Consider the following 12,594-nt stretch of genomic DNA (forward strand, 5'->3'; position numbering starts at 1 on the left):
AATAAATCGAAAGGCGCTAAACACTGTGGGCATCGCAGTCAAAGAGTTCGCAAGGCGCATTTGTCACTTGGGAAGTTTTCATTCAGAGTGCACCGGGGCTGCCCGACTAAGAAAAGAAAGGGCCGTTCAGGGCGGACAAAGGCCAGGATGCAATTATGCTCCTTGAGTTCTATTCATGTACTAGGCATGACACCGGAAAGCAAGGCGGTAAGACGGTGCAAATTGGTCATGCGCAGCCATGAAATCGCAGTACAATACCCAGAAAGCATGTTGCTGGTATCTACAGTTTCAGGGGTCCGCAGCGAGTGGGATAGCTGTCATGCCCTTTGTGATCCCTGGTTGACAGGATGAGCTTCCAGACGGTGTCCACCTTGAGTTCGGCTTAAAAATATGCCACAGCCGTAGGCTTCCGAGAAGAGAAATGGCAATAGAGGTCTTGTGAGAACAACAGTTGTTTGTTTCTCTACGATAGGGCTCAGTTAGAAGTTTTTCGATAAGCAAGGTTCGAGCTCTGGTTAGGTTGTTCTATAAGCTCATAATAATCTCAAAACGCTAACTTTCAATGCGTCGTTCTTTTTTAAGCAGATGGGCTTCTCTTTTTTTGAGAGAGAGAGAGAGAGATGTGCTTGTAACATCAAGTCGAAATTGTTCGTAGGAGGCCTGTGGTGGTGCGCTTGAGCGGCAGTTCACTCTTCAGAAATGTTCGCGATATCTTTCTTTTAAAGTGGAACGCATTATATGGAGAAGCCGTTGTTTGACTACCCAACTTTAGAAAGTATTCTTTTTTCTTTTGCATCTGTAAAACATGTCTTGCGCAGACACAAATTAGTATTGGTGCATGCCGAGCACGTGTATATACAAGAGGGCAGCATTTTGAGGTTCGTTAGTGCGTGAAGTACTCATACTTAGAGATTAGAACATAATTTACGCAAGTCTTTTTTTTGTTTCATGGGAGAAAGTCCTTTATGGACCATAGAAGGAAAATGTTAGTGCGTGAGTTGCACATATGACTTTTGACTGCAAGGTGAGAACCACTGTTGATAGTTCATTCATGAAGCAAAGATGGCTCTAGTGGCACTACTATGTGCGTTAATAATGGATGTGGAGTAGGAACAGACTGTTCATGGTGGTTGTGCTATGTATGATGTTTCGATTATAATTTTTCTTGCATTATTGTGCATCTTACTTTTGTTGTCGTGCAACGCAAGTGTCTAGCGTTAGATTCGAGGATCCAAAAATGTTCAATGTACTTCTAAGGCGCTTACTACTTCAAGAATACCAGTTCACGGAAAGGGTCATAGGAATAGGAACCAATTAGCAAGATGGTTATTGTTGGCCATTTGGGCAAGTGGCTAACAAGGATCGAAAGCAGGTTCAGGGATTATTGTCTTTTTGTCATCAGCGTGACCGTGACGCCCCGACGGTTGTTTGTCGGAACCCCTGTGTATTCTCTGCCCCGCGCGTGCATTGAGAAGCTTACTAAGAAGGCAGGGGTGCGAATATTCAGAAGTATGGTGTCTCTGTGCGATCATGTTTCCACGAAGTGCTGACAGTGTATGTGGTGTCTCTGTGCAAGCCCGTGTCCACAAATTGCAGCCAATGTATGTGTGCCGACAGCGCCGTATAACCAGCTGCCGTAGTTTCTCCCATGTTTATGAACAGACAATGAGGCCCAGCACAGACTCAACGGTGTGCATGTGTGGTGCCATACAAGTGTACAAACTCTATCAGCAAAGGGGAAGCACCCGTTCCCTCACCCCTTATTAAAAGGGGCGAGGCCAAGACCTTGGTACGAGCCAGTATACAAGTGGATGAACTTGATTGGATCATGACCAATACCTGCCTTCCTCCAACCCTGGACAATAGGGAAAGAAGTTATTTAAGCGCAGGTTTTAGACCCAGCTAAGCAGTCTAGAGTGTAGAGGCTAGAAGCAGAGCCTGCAATCTGCTGAGAAGCGTCAAGGAGCTAGTGTCGTCCAGCATCGCCTGGGTCGCCTAGCCGTGTCTGAACTGCGGGTTACTAGTTGGCGTAAGAGACGAGAAACCAACGTCTGCAACGAAGCTCACAGTAGTTCCCCTCAAGTTAGCTCAACCTGCTCGACATACGATGTCAGACCTAGACTCCCGGAAAACCCAGTCCAGCAACCGCATCCAGTGCAACGAGATCGGCTTGCCAGCGTTCTTCGGGAAAGCTCTGCCATCGACTCCATGCTTGATGGACTTGCTCTTGCGGCTCGGCCAGGTGTATGCAATCATTTGTGTTCTTTTGAACTCTGACAACAATTAAGTGTATTCTTGTGTAGTCTTAATTTTAATATCCACTGTTAATTGCATTTCTTTGTATTCATCATTATTCTAGATTAAGTGCATGTGTGTTTGTGTTCTTGTGTTTTTTAATATCTTTGTGTCATTGTCAGTCGACAAATATATGTCTTTTTCTCTCTTTCTCCAGACTCTGACTCCTTCGCTGTGTTCGCTTTAGTACGGAACGACCAACCGGCTTGTATACCCCATCGATGATTTTACGCCGCTGGCGAACGGGGGGCAAGCGGGGACATGTACAAATGTATTGAGTCGTTACTGTAGGTCCTTCTGATCGTTAACTGATGCATCTAAGTGCTCTGTGTGAAGCCTGTAATTTATTACGAGGTTTTAAAAACATACATCGCTACCGATTGCAGCACGTCACTCGGCTGAATTTTCACCCGTCCCTGACCAAATGACGCGAGGTGGCCATATGGCACCAGTAGGGCGAGCTATCCGATTGGCTGCCCAGGGCGCGTCATCAATAATTTTTCTAACTTTATGGTGAACAAATGTTATTTGTAATTGTTGGAATGTCAGTTAATTTGTTTCTATAAAAAGAAAGTAACAGAAGGAGAATGCACAAGCATAATTTATCACTACACTTAAGCACTTCCTGCACAAAGGAAGTGTTGTCTGCTTATGTTACAACATGCTCTGTGGTCAGTCTTGATCTTTATTTTCGCAAGCACCGTGGTTCACCCTTGTTGCGTTGTGGACTGCAAACGTGGCGACTGGCAATATGTCAAGCTGTGACATCGTGCCCCTCTGCAAGGCAGCAGACGAGCGGAGTGGCTGCAGCGCATCAGACTGTCACCATCTGATCAGCACGAGGATTTGCGCCTTTGTGGCCGCCACTTTATGCCGGAGGATTACTACCACAATAGCATTTCCCGTGTCCGGTATTCGGGTAAAAGCAAGAGGACTGGACCTGGCCGTTTGACCATGCTGTTTTACGGGATTGGTCTGCATGGTGCAGCCACCTGGTGGCAAGAGCCCAACCAAACACAGTAGCTGTAATGAAGTGCTGGTGTAAATTTTGCTGAGAAGCGTAATTGTGAACACATTGTTCTTGTAATGTTTAAAATGCTGTAGACTTAGTTAGAACAATTTTAGCTTTTTGTTTGGCTAGTTAAGCTCTGTGCCACCACGTGGCTGGACCATGCAGACTGATCTAAAGCCCCTTCAGACCGATCAGGCCACTCAGGTATGTCTATGCTAAAGCTCCTTCATCAGCTTGCATTTAAGCCTCCACCCATTCATCAAAATGCCCATTTCACCTGTAGTTGCCAGAATACTGGACACGCTTGGCGCTGCGACACAATGCTCCCAACGCTTCAGTAGTTCTCGCTTGGGGTCACTGGTGGCTGACTGAGAGGTTGGAGAGGATTCGCATGCTTGCTCCTAGACAACCAGAAGTAGACAACACGACATGCCATCATGACACAGAGCCAGTGAAGGCGGGAGCTTACCCCCGATCACTCGGCAAACGAGTTGAGGAGAAAATGCGTGGCTATGGAGCAGGGTAACTTGTAATCGTCTGTAGCTCTCTTAATATGAGACACTTCAAACAAATTGTGGTGCGAATGATTAACTGTACTGTACCCTACGTGGCTACAACACTTTTCCAAACCGTTTCAGAGGCCCTTTAAAGCACACTGCAGAGTCCAGGCGACAATACGGAAGCGTTCGCACGTCAAATGAACACTTCTGTGCCCGCCACAGTAGCTCTGCAGCTATGGCATTGTTCGAAGTCGTGGATTTGATACCAACTGCAGCAGCCGCATTTCGACGAGGGTGAGAAAGAAAACGCATGTGCACTTACTTTGTGGGACACGTTAAAGAATACCACAGTGTCAAAATTAATCCAGTGTGTGCCACTACAACATGCCTCATAGTTCAATTGTTGTTTTGGCACATGCATAATACAATTCAAGTGCAATTCAAGTGCCACAAAATGTGTTGGGAGTTAGGGTAACCACAATACTTCTGCCACGATGTGATGTGCCATGTGAGGCAATGACATTGCTCAACCCTCTCAGAGGTTATAAATATTGGGCCCAAAGCCTCAAGCAAACATCTCTCCCTGTGTGTTCTGTCGACTATGCAAACAAACAGAAGTAGTGCACACAAGGTAGCATTCCACATCAACTCACCACTCTCGTGTTTGACTAAACGTTGAAGAAATTAAGCTTTCGCCATCAACATCACCGCTAATTATCATCAATCAAAGCAACCAGCACAGAAAGCTTCGCTTACATCAATTACCACAGTGCGTGGGATTTGCATAATTTTACTTGTCATCATCATTCCTCTATCTTTCCCCATGTTCCAGATAGCAGGTTAGATTGCACAAGCGTGAGCTGACCTCTCTGCTACTGTATAAATGAATTCCACAACTACTATTATGTAAACTATGTCTAAAAACGACGATATACAATGTGGCCTGCATTTTTACTTCAACAGCTTTTTATAAAGGCTCTCGCATTGCTTTGTTTTCTTGGTCTCACTCAATCTTCGAGACATGATGGCATATTTTGGTCCACATCATTGAACTGATGAAGCGCTCTGCTTGCCCGTTTCTCCCAGATAAAAAAGAAAGCTGCCCCCCGCACACCCAGCTCGTCATCAGATGAAGACTGCGACCTGTCAGCGAATAAAAGCCTTGTGAACCACGCAAACAAAAGGATTTCGTCGCAACGTCATATTGGCAGCAGTAAGCGTAAATACTCTTTCAGTGTCGTCAGAATAAAAACGAAGGTCACCGTATGCGATGACATTCACTAATGAAATGAGTTATTTTAATGATATACGTCACGTACAGGTAGACACTCTCGGTTTCCCCAACGTTTTTATGATGAAATTATTTTTCGCACTATAGGTACGTTTTCCTCTGTTCTTGCAAACATACGGTTTTAAACCTTTCGCGTTCGGCTAGTAAATGTTTACAATATTTTACGTAGAGCCGACAGTGGCTCTACATTACTAAAGCGAAGCGTGCTCGTTTGCGAATCACTGGTCGCCGGCACTCTGACGTCCGCAGGATAATTGTGGTGCGACCGCGTGCGACCCTGACACTGACCGAGCTGAATTTCTGAAGTTCATTGTCATTCATTCTGCAGTTTAGTCTTCGATGACGGTGCCCGAGTGACTTAGCCGGTACTGGCGCAGACGCGCGCGCGGACGCATTTTCAACCGTGGCCGGTGAGTGCAATAGAAACAAACAGAAGAAAGCTTTTAGCTCACCTAAACAGTTGCACGGACAAAAATGCAGGAGTTGGCTGTTAATGCAGCAAATACAACAAATCTGTCGCACTGCATTGCTTCATTGCAAAGTTACACACAGAGCATACTAGACAACGGCCGAAAGCATGGCCATGGCATGGCCAATGCCTCCTTTACTAGATGCCAGCCGCGTTGTCCGTAAACTCGGTTCCTGGCTCTCTCTCTTTTCTCTCCTCCGGATGGATGGATGGATGATTGTGGCTCAACCCTTTGAATCGGGCGGCGGTGGCGCGCGCCACCTAGCCTTTAATGGTTCTATATGCATGCATACCTATGTATTTACTCCTTTACTTTTGCGTTGATATTGTCCACCAATCAGATAGCCTCCGTTTAGTTATTTCTACCTGTTCAAAGTCTATTCTACTTTCACTGTCTTTAAAACCCAAGGCTTTGAATAGTTCCCCGTTAGATTCAACTGCAGGGTGAAGTTGTTTACAAGCAAGTATCAGGTGTTCCGCCGTTTCCTCCTCCTCTCTACACGCCTCGCACACCAAATCTATCTCCTGGTATCTGGCTCGGTACGTTTTAGTCCTCAGTACACCCGTCCTGGCTTCGAACAACAATGAGCTTCCCTTAGAGTTATCGTAAATATTTTCTTTGGCTATTTCTTGCTTAAACGTCCTGTATGTCTCCAATGCCGATTTGGTTTGCATCTCTGTACTCCACATACCCCTCTCTGCTTCCTTAACCTTTTTCTTGACAGATGATTCCTTACTTGTTCCCCCGCTACTTCCCAAGTATTTGCTTGTCAATTTTCTAGTTCGCTTCCTCCACCTCGTGTCAACATTCCTCGTGTATAAGTAACTGAAACCCTCCCAGCCCACCGAATTTCCCCCATTTTTCTCAATCGCTCCTCAAATGCTATCTTGCTACTAGCCTCTCTGCCCTCGAAAGAAGACCATCCCAGATCCCCCTGCACTCCAAGATTTGGTGTCTTGCCATGTGCTCCCAGAGCGAGCCTACCCACACCACGTTGCCTAATTTCCAACTGTTGCCGGGTCTCTGTTCTAATACATAGAACTGCATTGGCAAAAGTCAGGCCTGGTACCATTACCCCCTTCCATATCCCTCGTACTACCTCGTACCTATTGTAGTTCCACCATAGAGTTTCTCACTATAACACCTAGAGGGTAATCTGGCGCCACCGTCTATGGGAATTTCTTAAGGGGGCACCGTGCCGTCATGGGAATGACGGTATATGTGTCTGCGAGGCTCGTGTTGGCTGATATTGTAAAAGGCTTCGTCTAAAACGTGGCTATGGCTACGCAAATAACGCGCTCTCAAAGTAAAATCTTCATAAAAGGCTTCCATTCACACATATTACATCTTTACTCACCCACAATGCATGACCAAGCGAAGAAAAGCAAGAAGAGACGGCCAACTGTTTCAAAGCGAGCGCGAACCTTGTCGTCTGTCTTCCAACTTTAGCGGCACGCTGATACTTTTTACGTAACATGTAGTCGTACACACAATAACAAGTTCTCATAGTTAAACAAAACATGGTTTCGCGTAATAATAAAGCTAAAACAGCTTTTCACGTGCTGTTTTAGTAGAAAGTGAATCATTGTGACAGACGGAACGGTATTTGTCAAGCGCGTCTTCAAGGTGTCCTGTCTCTACCAGAACGATGCCAATCCGAAGTCACAATATACCGGCATTCCCATGCATACCACAGCGCAGCAGCGCCAGATTTCCCTCTAGGTAATGTAGTGAGAAACTCTATGAGTTCCACAGTGCCCTACTCTCCGCGAAAAGGCAACGAGCGCCACTTGTGGCGGACGTCTGCAACCTAGATCACGTGCTGCGGCCTCTGAGATTACCATGGCGTCTGTTGCCATCTCGGAGGCCTGGGATAACGCTCGCTAACAGATGCGCCGGCGGAGCATTCAGCCGCGGCTGCCACATCCGCCGGAAGTTGAAAAGGCAACGAGCGCCGCCTCACGGAATTTATGCTGAACTAACTCCAACTAAGGGAACCGCCGCCGCAATGGGAAAGCGAGCAACGCGGCTGGCATCTAGTAAAGGAGGCATTGGCATGGCCGAGATGGACGGACGGGACGGCACTCCATTGAATGAAGCACGAATGAAGAACCAACATTAGGGAAGAGAAACTGTACCTTCCACCGTGGTACGAAAATGAGAAGCGGCAGCGCATGGAACTTACCGAAGAACCCGACAAATAGCGCCACTTAAACAAGAAAACATTATCATCATCATTACAGTTTCTCACTACATTACCTAGAGGGAAATCTGGCGCTGCTGCGCTGTGGTCCGCTTTGGGTTCCGTTGCTGTGGCTTGGCTGTTGGCTTGTGACCCTGGCCGCGCGCGCCGGTCGCGCGCCCCCGGAGACGTGCAGGCGTCACGCGCGCGTGCGTGCGTTGGTTGGTTGCTTCGGAGGCTATTGCTTGCCTTCGTCGTCTGCTTGGCGTTGCTCTTTCGGTGTCGACCACGGCTGGAAATGCGATACGCTTTCGAAGAAGTGACGGATAATGAGTTGCACCGCCCTTTCTGGCTTTCTAAGTAGACCTTTTGCAGGCTACGCTATCAAATGGAGGAGACTCGGGTGCAAGCGTACGAGTGGCCATTCCACGCAGAGAAGGGATATTGCGCGCTGCGGTTCATCGGCACCGGCCTGCAGCTCCCAGAGCTCAGTCCGACGCGAAGCATTAATCGGAATTGCCTAGATCTCTGCTGCCGGCATTGTCCACAAAGTTGCTCTCGCAATTACTGTGTTGGCCGGTTGAAGGGCTGGGTCAGCTTTGCCGTGATTTCCGCTTTTAAGTCAATGCCAAGGAGATATTTGCATGGTGAGATCGAATTCCCAGTGCTATCGCCAGTGCGAATAGCTCGCAGATCGCCGTTCAGCAGTCAGAAGGGTTCAACCTAGGCTGGTTCAGCGCTTCCTTCGTTCGGCTGATAAAACTATATAGTCAGGACGGGAAGGTATTGTGGAGCTCTCTTATTTGGCTGCCCTTTTTTCTCTAGTTTGGGAGTGCCATACTTTGTTTCTCAATTTCATGGCACAGCGCGCACCGTCAGCACCACACTCTTCGATTTGACTTCGCGCAGGCAATGCAGGGCCCGTATACCGTAATGTTCGATTTAAGTTCCACTGCTTCTATCACGCGACGCGCCGTGGGGCAGATCGCACGGATAGCGGCAGCGCGGCGGCGAGCGAGTCATGTCCGAGCCGATGACGAAGGGCGAAAAAAGAAGGAAAATTGATATAGTCGGCTAGTAAAGGTGTCCCTAAGAACCAGTTCACGGTTTTGTCGTGCTAGCTACTTGAGAAGTGCTGGTAGTGCGTTCCTGTTGCATGCATCGTGCGAGCTCCTGGTAGCAGACGACATATATAGCCCTGCGCTCTGCCAACTCCGTGGCCAACTCATTTACGCTTACGATACCGCCTGTGGGCTGAGAATGAAAAAGAATGACATTAATAAATTACTTCTGCATTGCGTAAACGCCCGACACCACAAGTTTATACTTCAAAACTTGGCGTATAATATTTAATTTATATTTTACATTCGTTTAGCAAGCAGGAAGCTAACGAATACGCACAAAAGTTAAGCGACAGCAATTGGCGTCAGTTCAGCGACTCGCTTCGGGGCACGTTGACTACAAAGAAAACATGGCGCATTCTTCGAAGTTTGATTGACCCGGGAGGAACAAAAACAGTCGCGAATCGCACACTCAAGCTGCTTGAAAACGAGTTTGAAGGTCGGGAAGCTGACATGATAGACAAAATTAAATAGATATACGTAGGAACTGCGCCGACCGGGCAATCCACCAAACCCGTTTACGAAGGTCAGGACCAGCCGGAACTGGACGCCCCCATAATCTTTGAAGAGGTTTACGCAGCGGCACACTCCTTCAAGAAAAACACGACCCCAGGTGTAGATCAGGTCACGAACAAGTGACGACACGCTAAAGAGCTTGACCAAATTCTTTAACGACATGGTCTGGACAGAGGGCGGCGTCCTTCCAAAAGAATGGAAGGAAGCAAAAATTATTCTTATTCCAAAACCAGGTAAGCCTCGCAACATCAACAACCTTCGACCCATCTCCCTAACGTCGTGCGCTGGGAAACTCTTTCAAAAGGTTGTGCAGGTCCGGCTCTCGAACCACATAGAGCTCAACATGTTCCCCTCCAACATGTTCGGTTTCCGACCCCACGTGTCAGCGCAGGACGTTTTTGTACTACTAAAGCACGAGGTCCTGCACCCCAACAGAGGGTCGGAAGATAAATTTGCACTGGCATTGGACATCAAAAAGGCCTTCGACAGCATCTCCCACCACGCTATTCTGGAGGGATTGGAAGCGGTGAACTGCGGAACGCGAATTTATAACTACGTGCGCTCGTTCCTCAGCCACCGCACGGCCACAATCGGATTAGGCTCCACGAGGTCCGACACCTTCAACTGTCCCGACAGAAGTACCCCTCAGGGAGCTATACTCTCTCCACTGCTATTCAATGTAGGGATGAGAGAGCTAGCCCTGGAGCTAGATAAACACCCGAATCTCGGTTGTGCGATATATGCCGATGATATCACGTTCTGGGCTCACCAGGGGTCCTACGGGGACAGGCAAGAAACCCTTCAAAAGGCCATAGACGCAGTCGTGGAATACGCGAGGGCGGCGGATATGGCATGCGCCCCCGAAAAATCGGAATTCATTCGGGTGCGTGCGAAATACGCAAGAAAGAAGGACTGGGTGCCGCTCACTCTGACTCTCGACGGGGCGCCAATTCGTGAAGTGGAGACACTCAGAATATTGGGGATGTGGATACAGCAGAACGCTGGAACATCCCACACCCTACAAAAACTAAAGGCGGTCACAGGAAACGTGGCCAGAATTATAAGGAGAGTGGCAAGAAGCAGAGACGGCCTAACTGAGGGAGAGACCATCAGCCTGGTTCACGCATTCGTAATTAGCCGACTCACATACGCCCTTCCGTATCAGGCCTTGACAAACCAAGAGATTAAGCAGGCAAACGCAATAATAAGAGAAGCCTTCAAAGCCGCCCTTGGTCTTCCCGAATGCGATAGCACAGAGAGATTTGAGGGACTGGGCCTGCACAATACTTTTGACGAGTACGCAGTCGCGACGTTATATGCCCAGGAAGAAAGACTGTTCTTCAACTCAGGGCAGGGAAGTATTGGCGAGGTTAGGCTTTCCCCTGAGACCCCAGTATTGCGGAGAGGAAACGGCACAGATAGACCGCAATGTTCGATCGCACCTCGCGGTGGCCCAAATTCCCAAAAACATGCACCCTAAGTACTGTTGTAATCGCACCGCTGGCGCGAGTTGTTGGGAACTCGGCGCTGACGCCCGTTGTTGCACCTGGGTCGCAAGCCCCAAGGGTAGCGTTGGCCTGGCGGTCTGGGGTACAACTGGAAGCATCCGAAGGTCCCGGCAAAGCATGAGTCGACTGGTAACAACAAAACAACTTGTTTATTCTAACATCGCAAAGAGTTGTCGGTCAGGTTGACCGAAGTAGAGAGACGGGAGTGCACTTTACTCAACAGAAGAAATCGGAGCCCTCTTTGGTGTCCGGGGGCAGCTGCTTTTATACTCTCGCAGTTGAGGGCAAGAAGGAACCCCTCTATAGACGAGCACGTGACTGTGCCGCTCGGGCACAATGGGATAAGGTGGCGCAGCGTCGTGTCGGCGCCACTCGGGCACAATGGGGAGGAGAAGGTGGCTCACACGTCGTGTCGGCGCCTGTCAGACCCCCTCGCTTCACAGTTGTTGGGACCCCGGCTGCCGCGCTTCGACAAGCGTGGGCACCAATATGCACATACACTCACACACGCACATGAAGACACGTGGCATCGGAACATGCCTGGACGCGCTTGGCGGGGAGGCGTAGCGGCGGCGCCGAACGGGCCAAAATGTCTGCCGCTTTGAACGAAGCCCCGGCGTCCGTTGCATCCGCGCCGGCTAAACCGCGCGTCGTAGGCGAAACGTAACAGTACCATCCCGGACGACGCAGAGCAAGGGCAAAGACCCTTCACAAACGTTTCGGCATGGGACCGGGGGTGTATTATACGGATGCCAGTCGAGCCAGCTCAGACACTTTCACCATAGTCTCTACATGCAACAACAACATAACAACGGCATCCTTCAAAACCGCCTCGGCATGCGTGGCAGAGGCTGCAGCCATCGCCTTGGCCATTCAGGACGCCGAGCGCCAAACCAATTCGGCTGTCATATTATCCGACTCACAAGCGGCTTGCCGCCTGTTTTTACAAGGAACTGCACCCAAATCAATAATCAAAATTTTAGGCACTCAACTACAGGGGCACCACACTATCGTCTGGTGTCCGGCACACGAGCGACTGGCAGGAAACGCTAGGGCAGACCGTATTGCTCGAGGTTTGAACGTCCGAGCAACGGCATGGCCTAGCGACGACCTTCCGCCGAATTCTCGTGACATCCTCCTACAGCAAAGGCAGGAGCGGAGACGTTTCGGACATCCTCACTCCGATTTAAACAGCGAACAGGAGAGGGACTGGCGTCGTATTCAGACGAATACATACCCCAACCTGCACCACCTACACAGAATACACCCCACGAGGTTCACTGACGAGTGGCCGTGGTGCACAGACACACCCACATTAAAACACATCACATGGGAGTGCCCCAGGAGGCCTCCGCACATAGACAGTCCCATATTACACCAACATCCACTAATGAGGAATAGGCAGTGGGAGGCATGGCTTGCGGACGATGGTCGGGAGAGCCAGTTGGCTCTTCTGGACCAAGCCCAGCGAGCCGCTCGTGCCAGTGGGGCCCTGGAATAGGGGCTCCAACCATCGCGCCTTATTTTATTTACATTGAATAAAGTTTTACTCTCTCTTAGCAAGCAGAAACATTCTGAGATTCCTCGATTATCTTGTCATATAACGACGTACACTTCAGAGGTGGCACCCTCTCATCTATTGGTCGCGTACTGCCACCGCCGGCTTGGGAGCGGCACATCTAATGACGTAAGCGGCGAA

The 12,594-nt window shown here is 49.0% G+C and overlaps 1 protein-coding gene across 2 annotated transcripts in view; it reads right to left on the reverse strand.

Moving 5' to 3' along the window:
* The window catches only part of MED17 (mediator complex subunit 17), a 305,063-nt gene extending 297,345 nt beyond the window's left edge, over window positions 1-7,718 (reverse strand). The window contains exons 1-3 of one of the 2 annotated variants that reach the window (XM_075698299.1): window positions 7,625-7,718; window positions 5,551-5,697; window positions 3,585-3,708 (exon numbers count right to left, since the gene is read on the reverse strand). The gene's annotated coding sequence lies outside the window, so the exon portion shown is untranslated. The remainder of the gene's footprint in view (window positions 1-3,584; window positions 3,709-5,550; window positions 5,698-7,624) is intronic. The other variant, XM_075698300.1, reaches the window with a different exon arrangement.
* Window positions 7,719-12,594: the final 4,876 nt, after the last annotated feature.

Source organism: Dermacentor variabilis, chromosome 7, assembly GCF_050947875.1.
Source record: "Dermacentor variabilis isolate Ectoservices chromosome 7, ASM5094787v1, whole genome shotgun sequence".
Lineage (NCBI taxonomy): Eukaryota > Metazoa > Arthropoda > Arachnida > Ixodida > Ixodidae > Dermacentor > Dermacentor variabilis.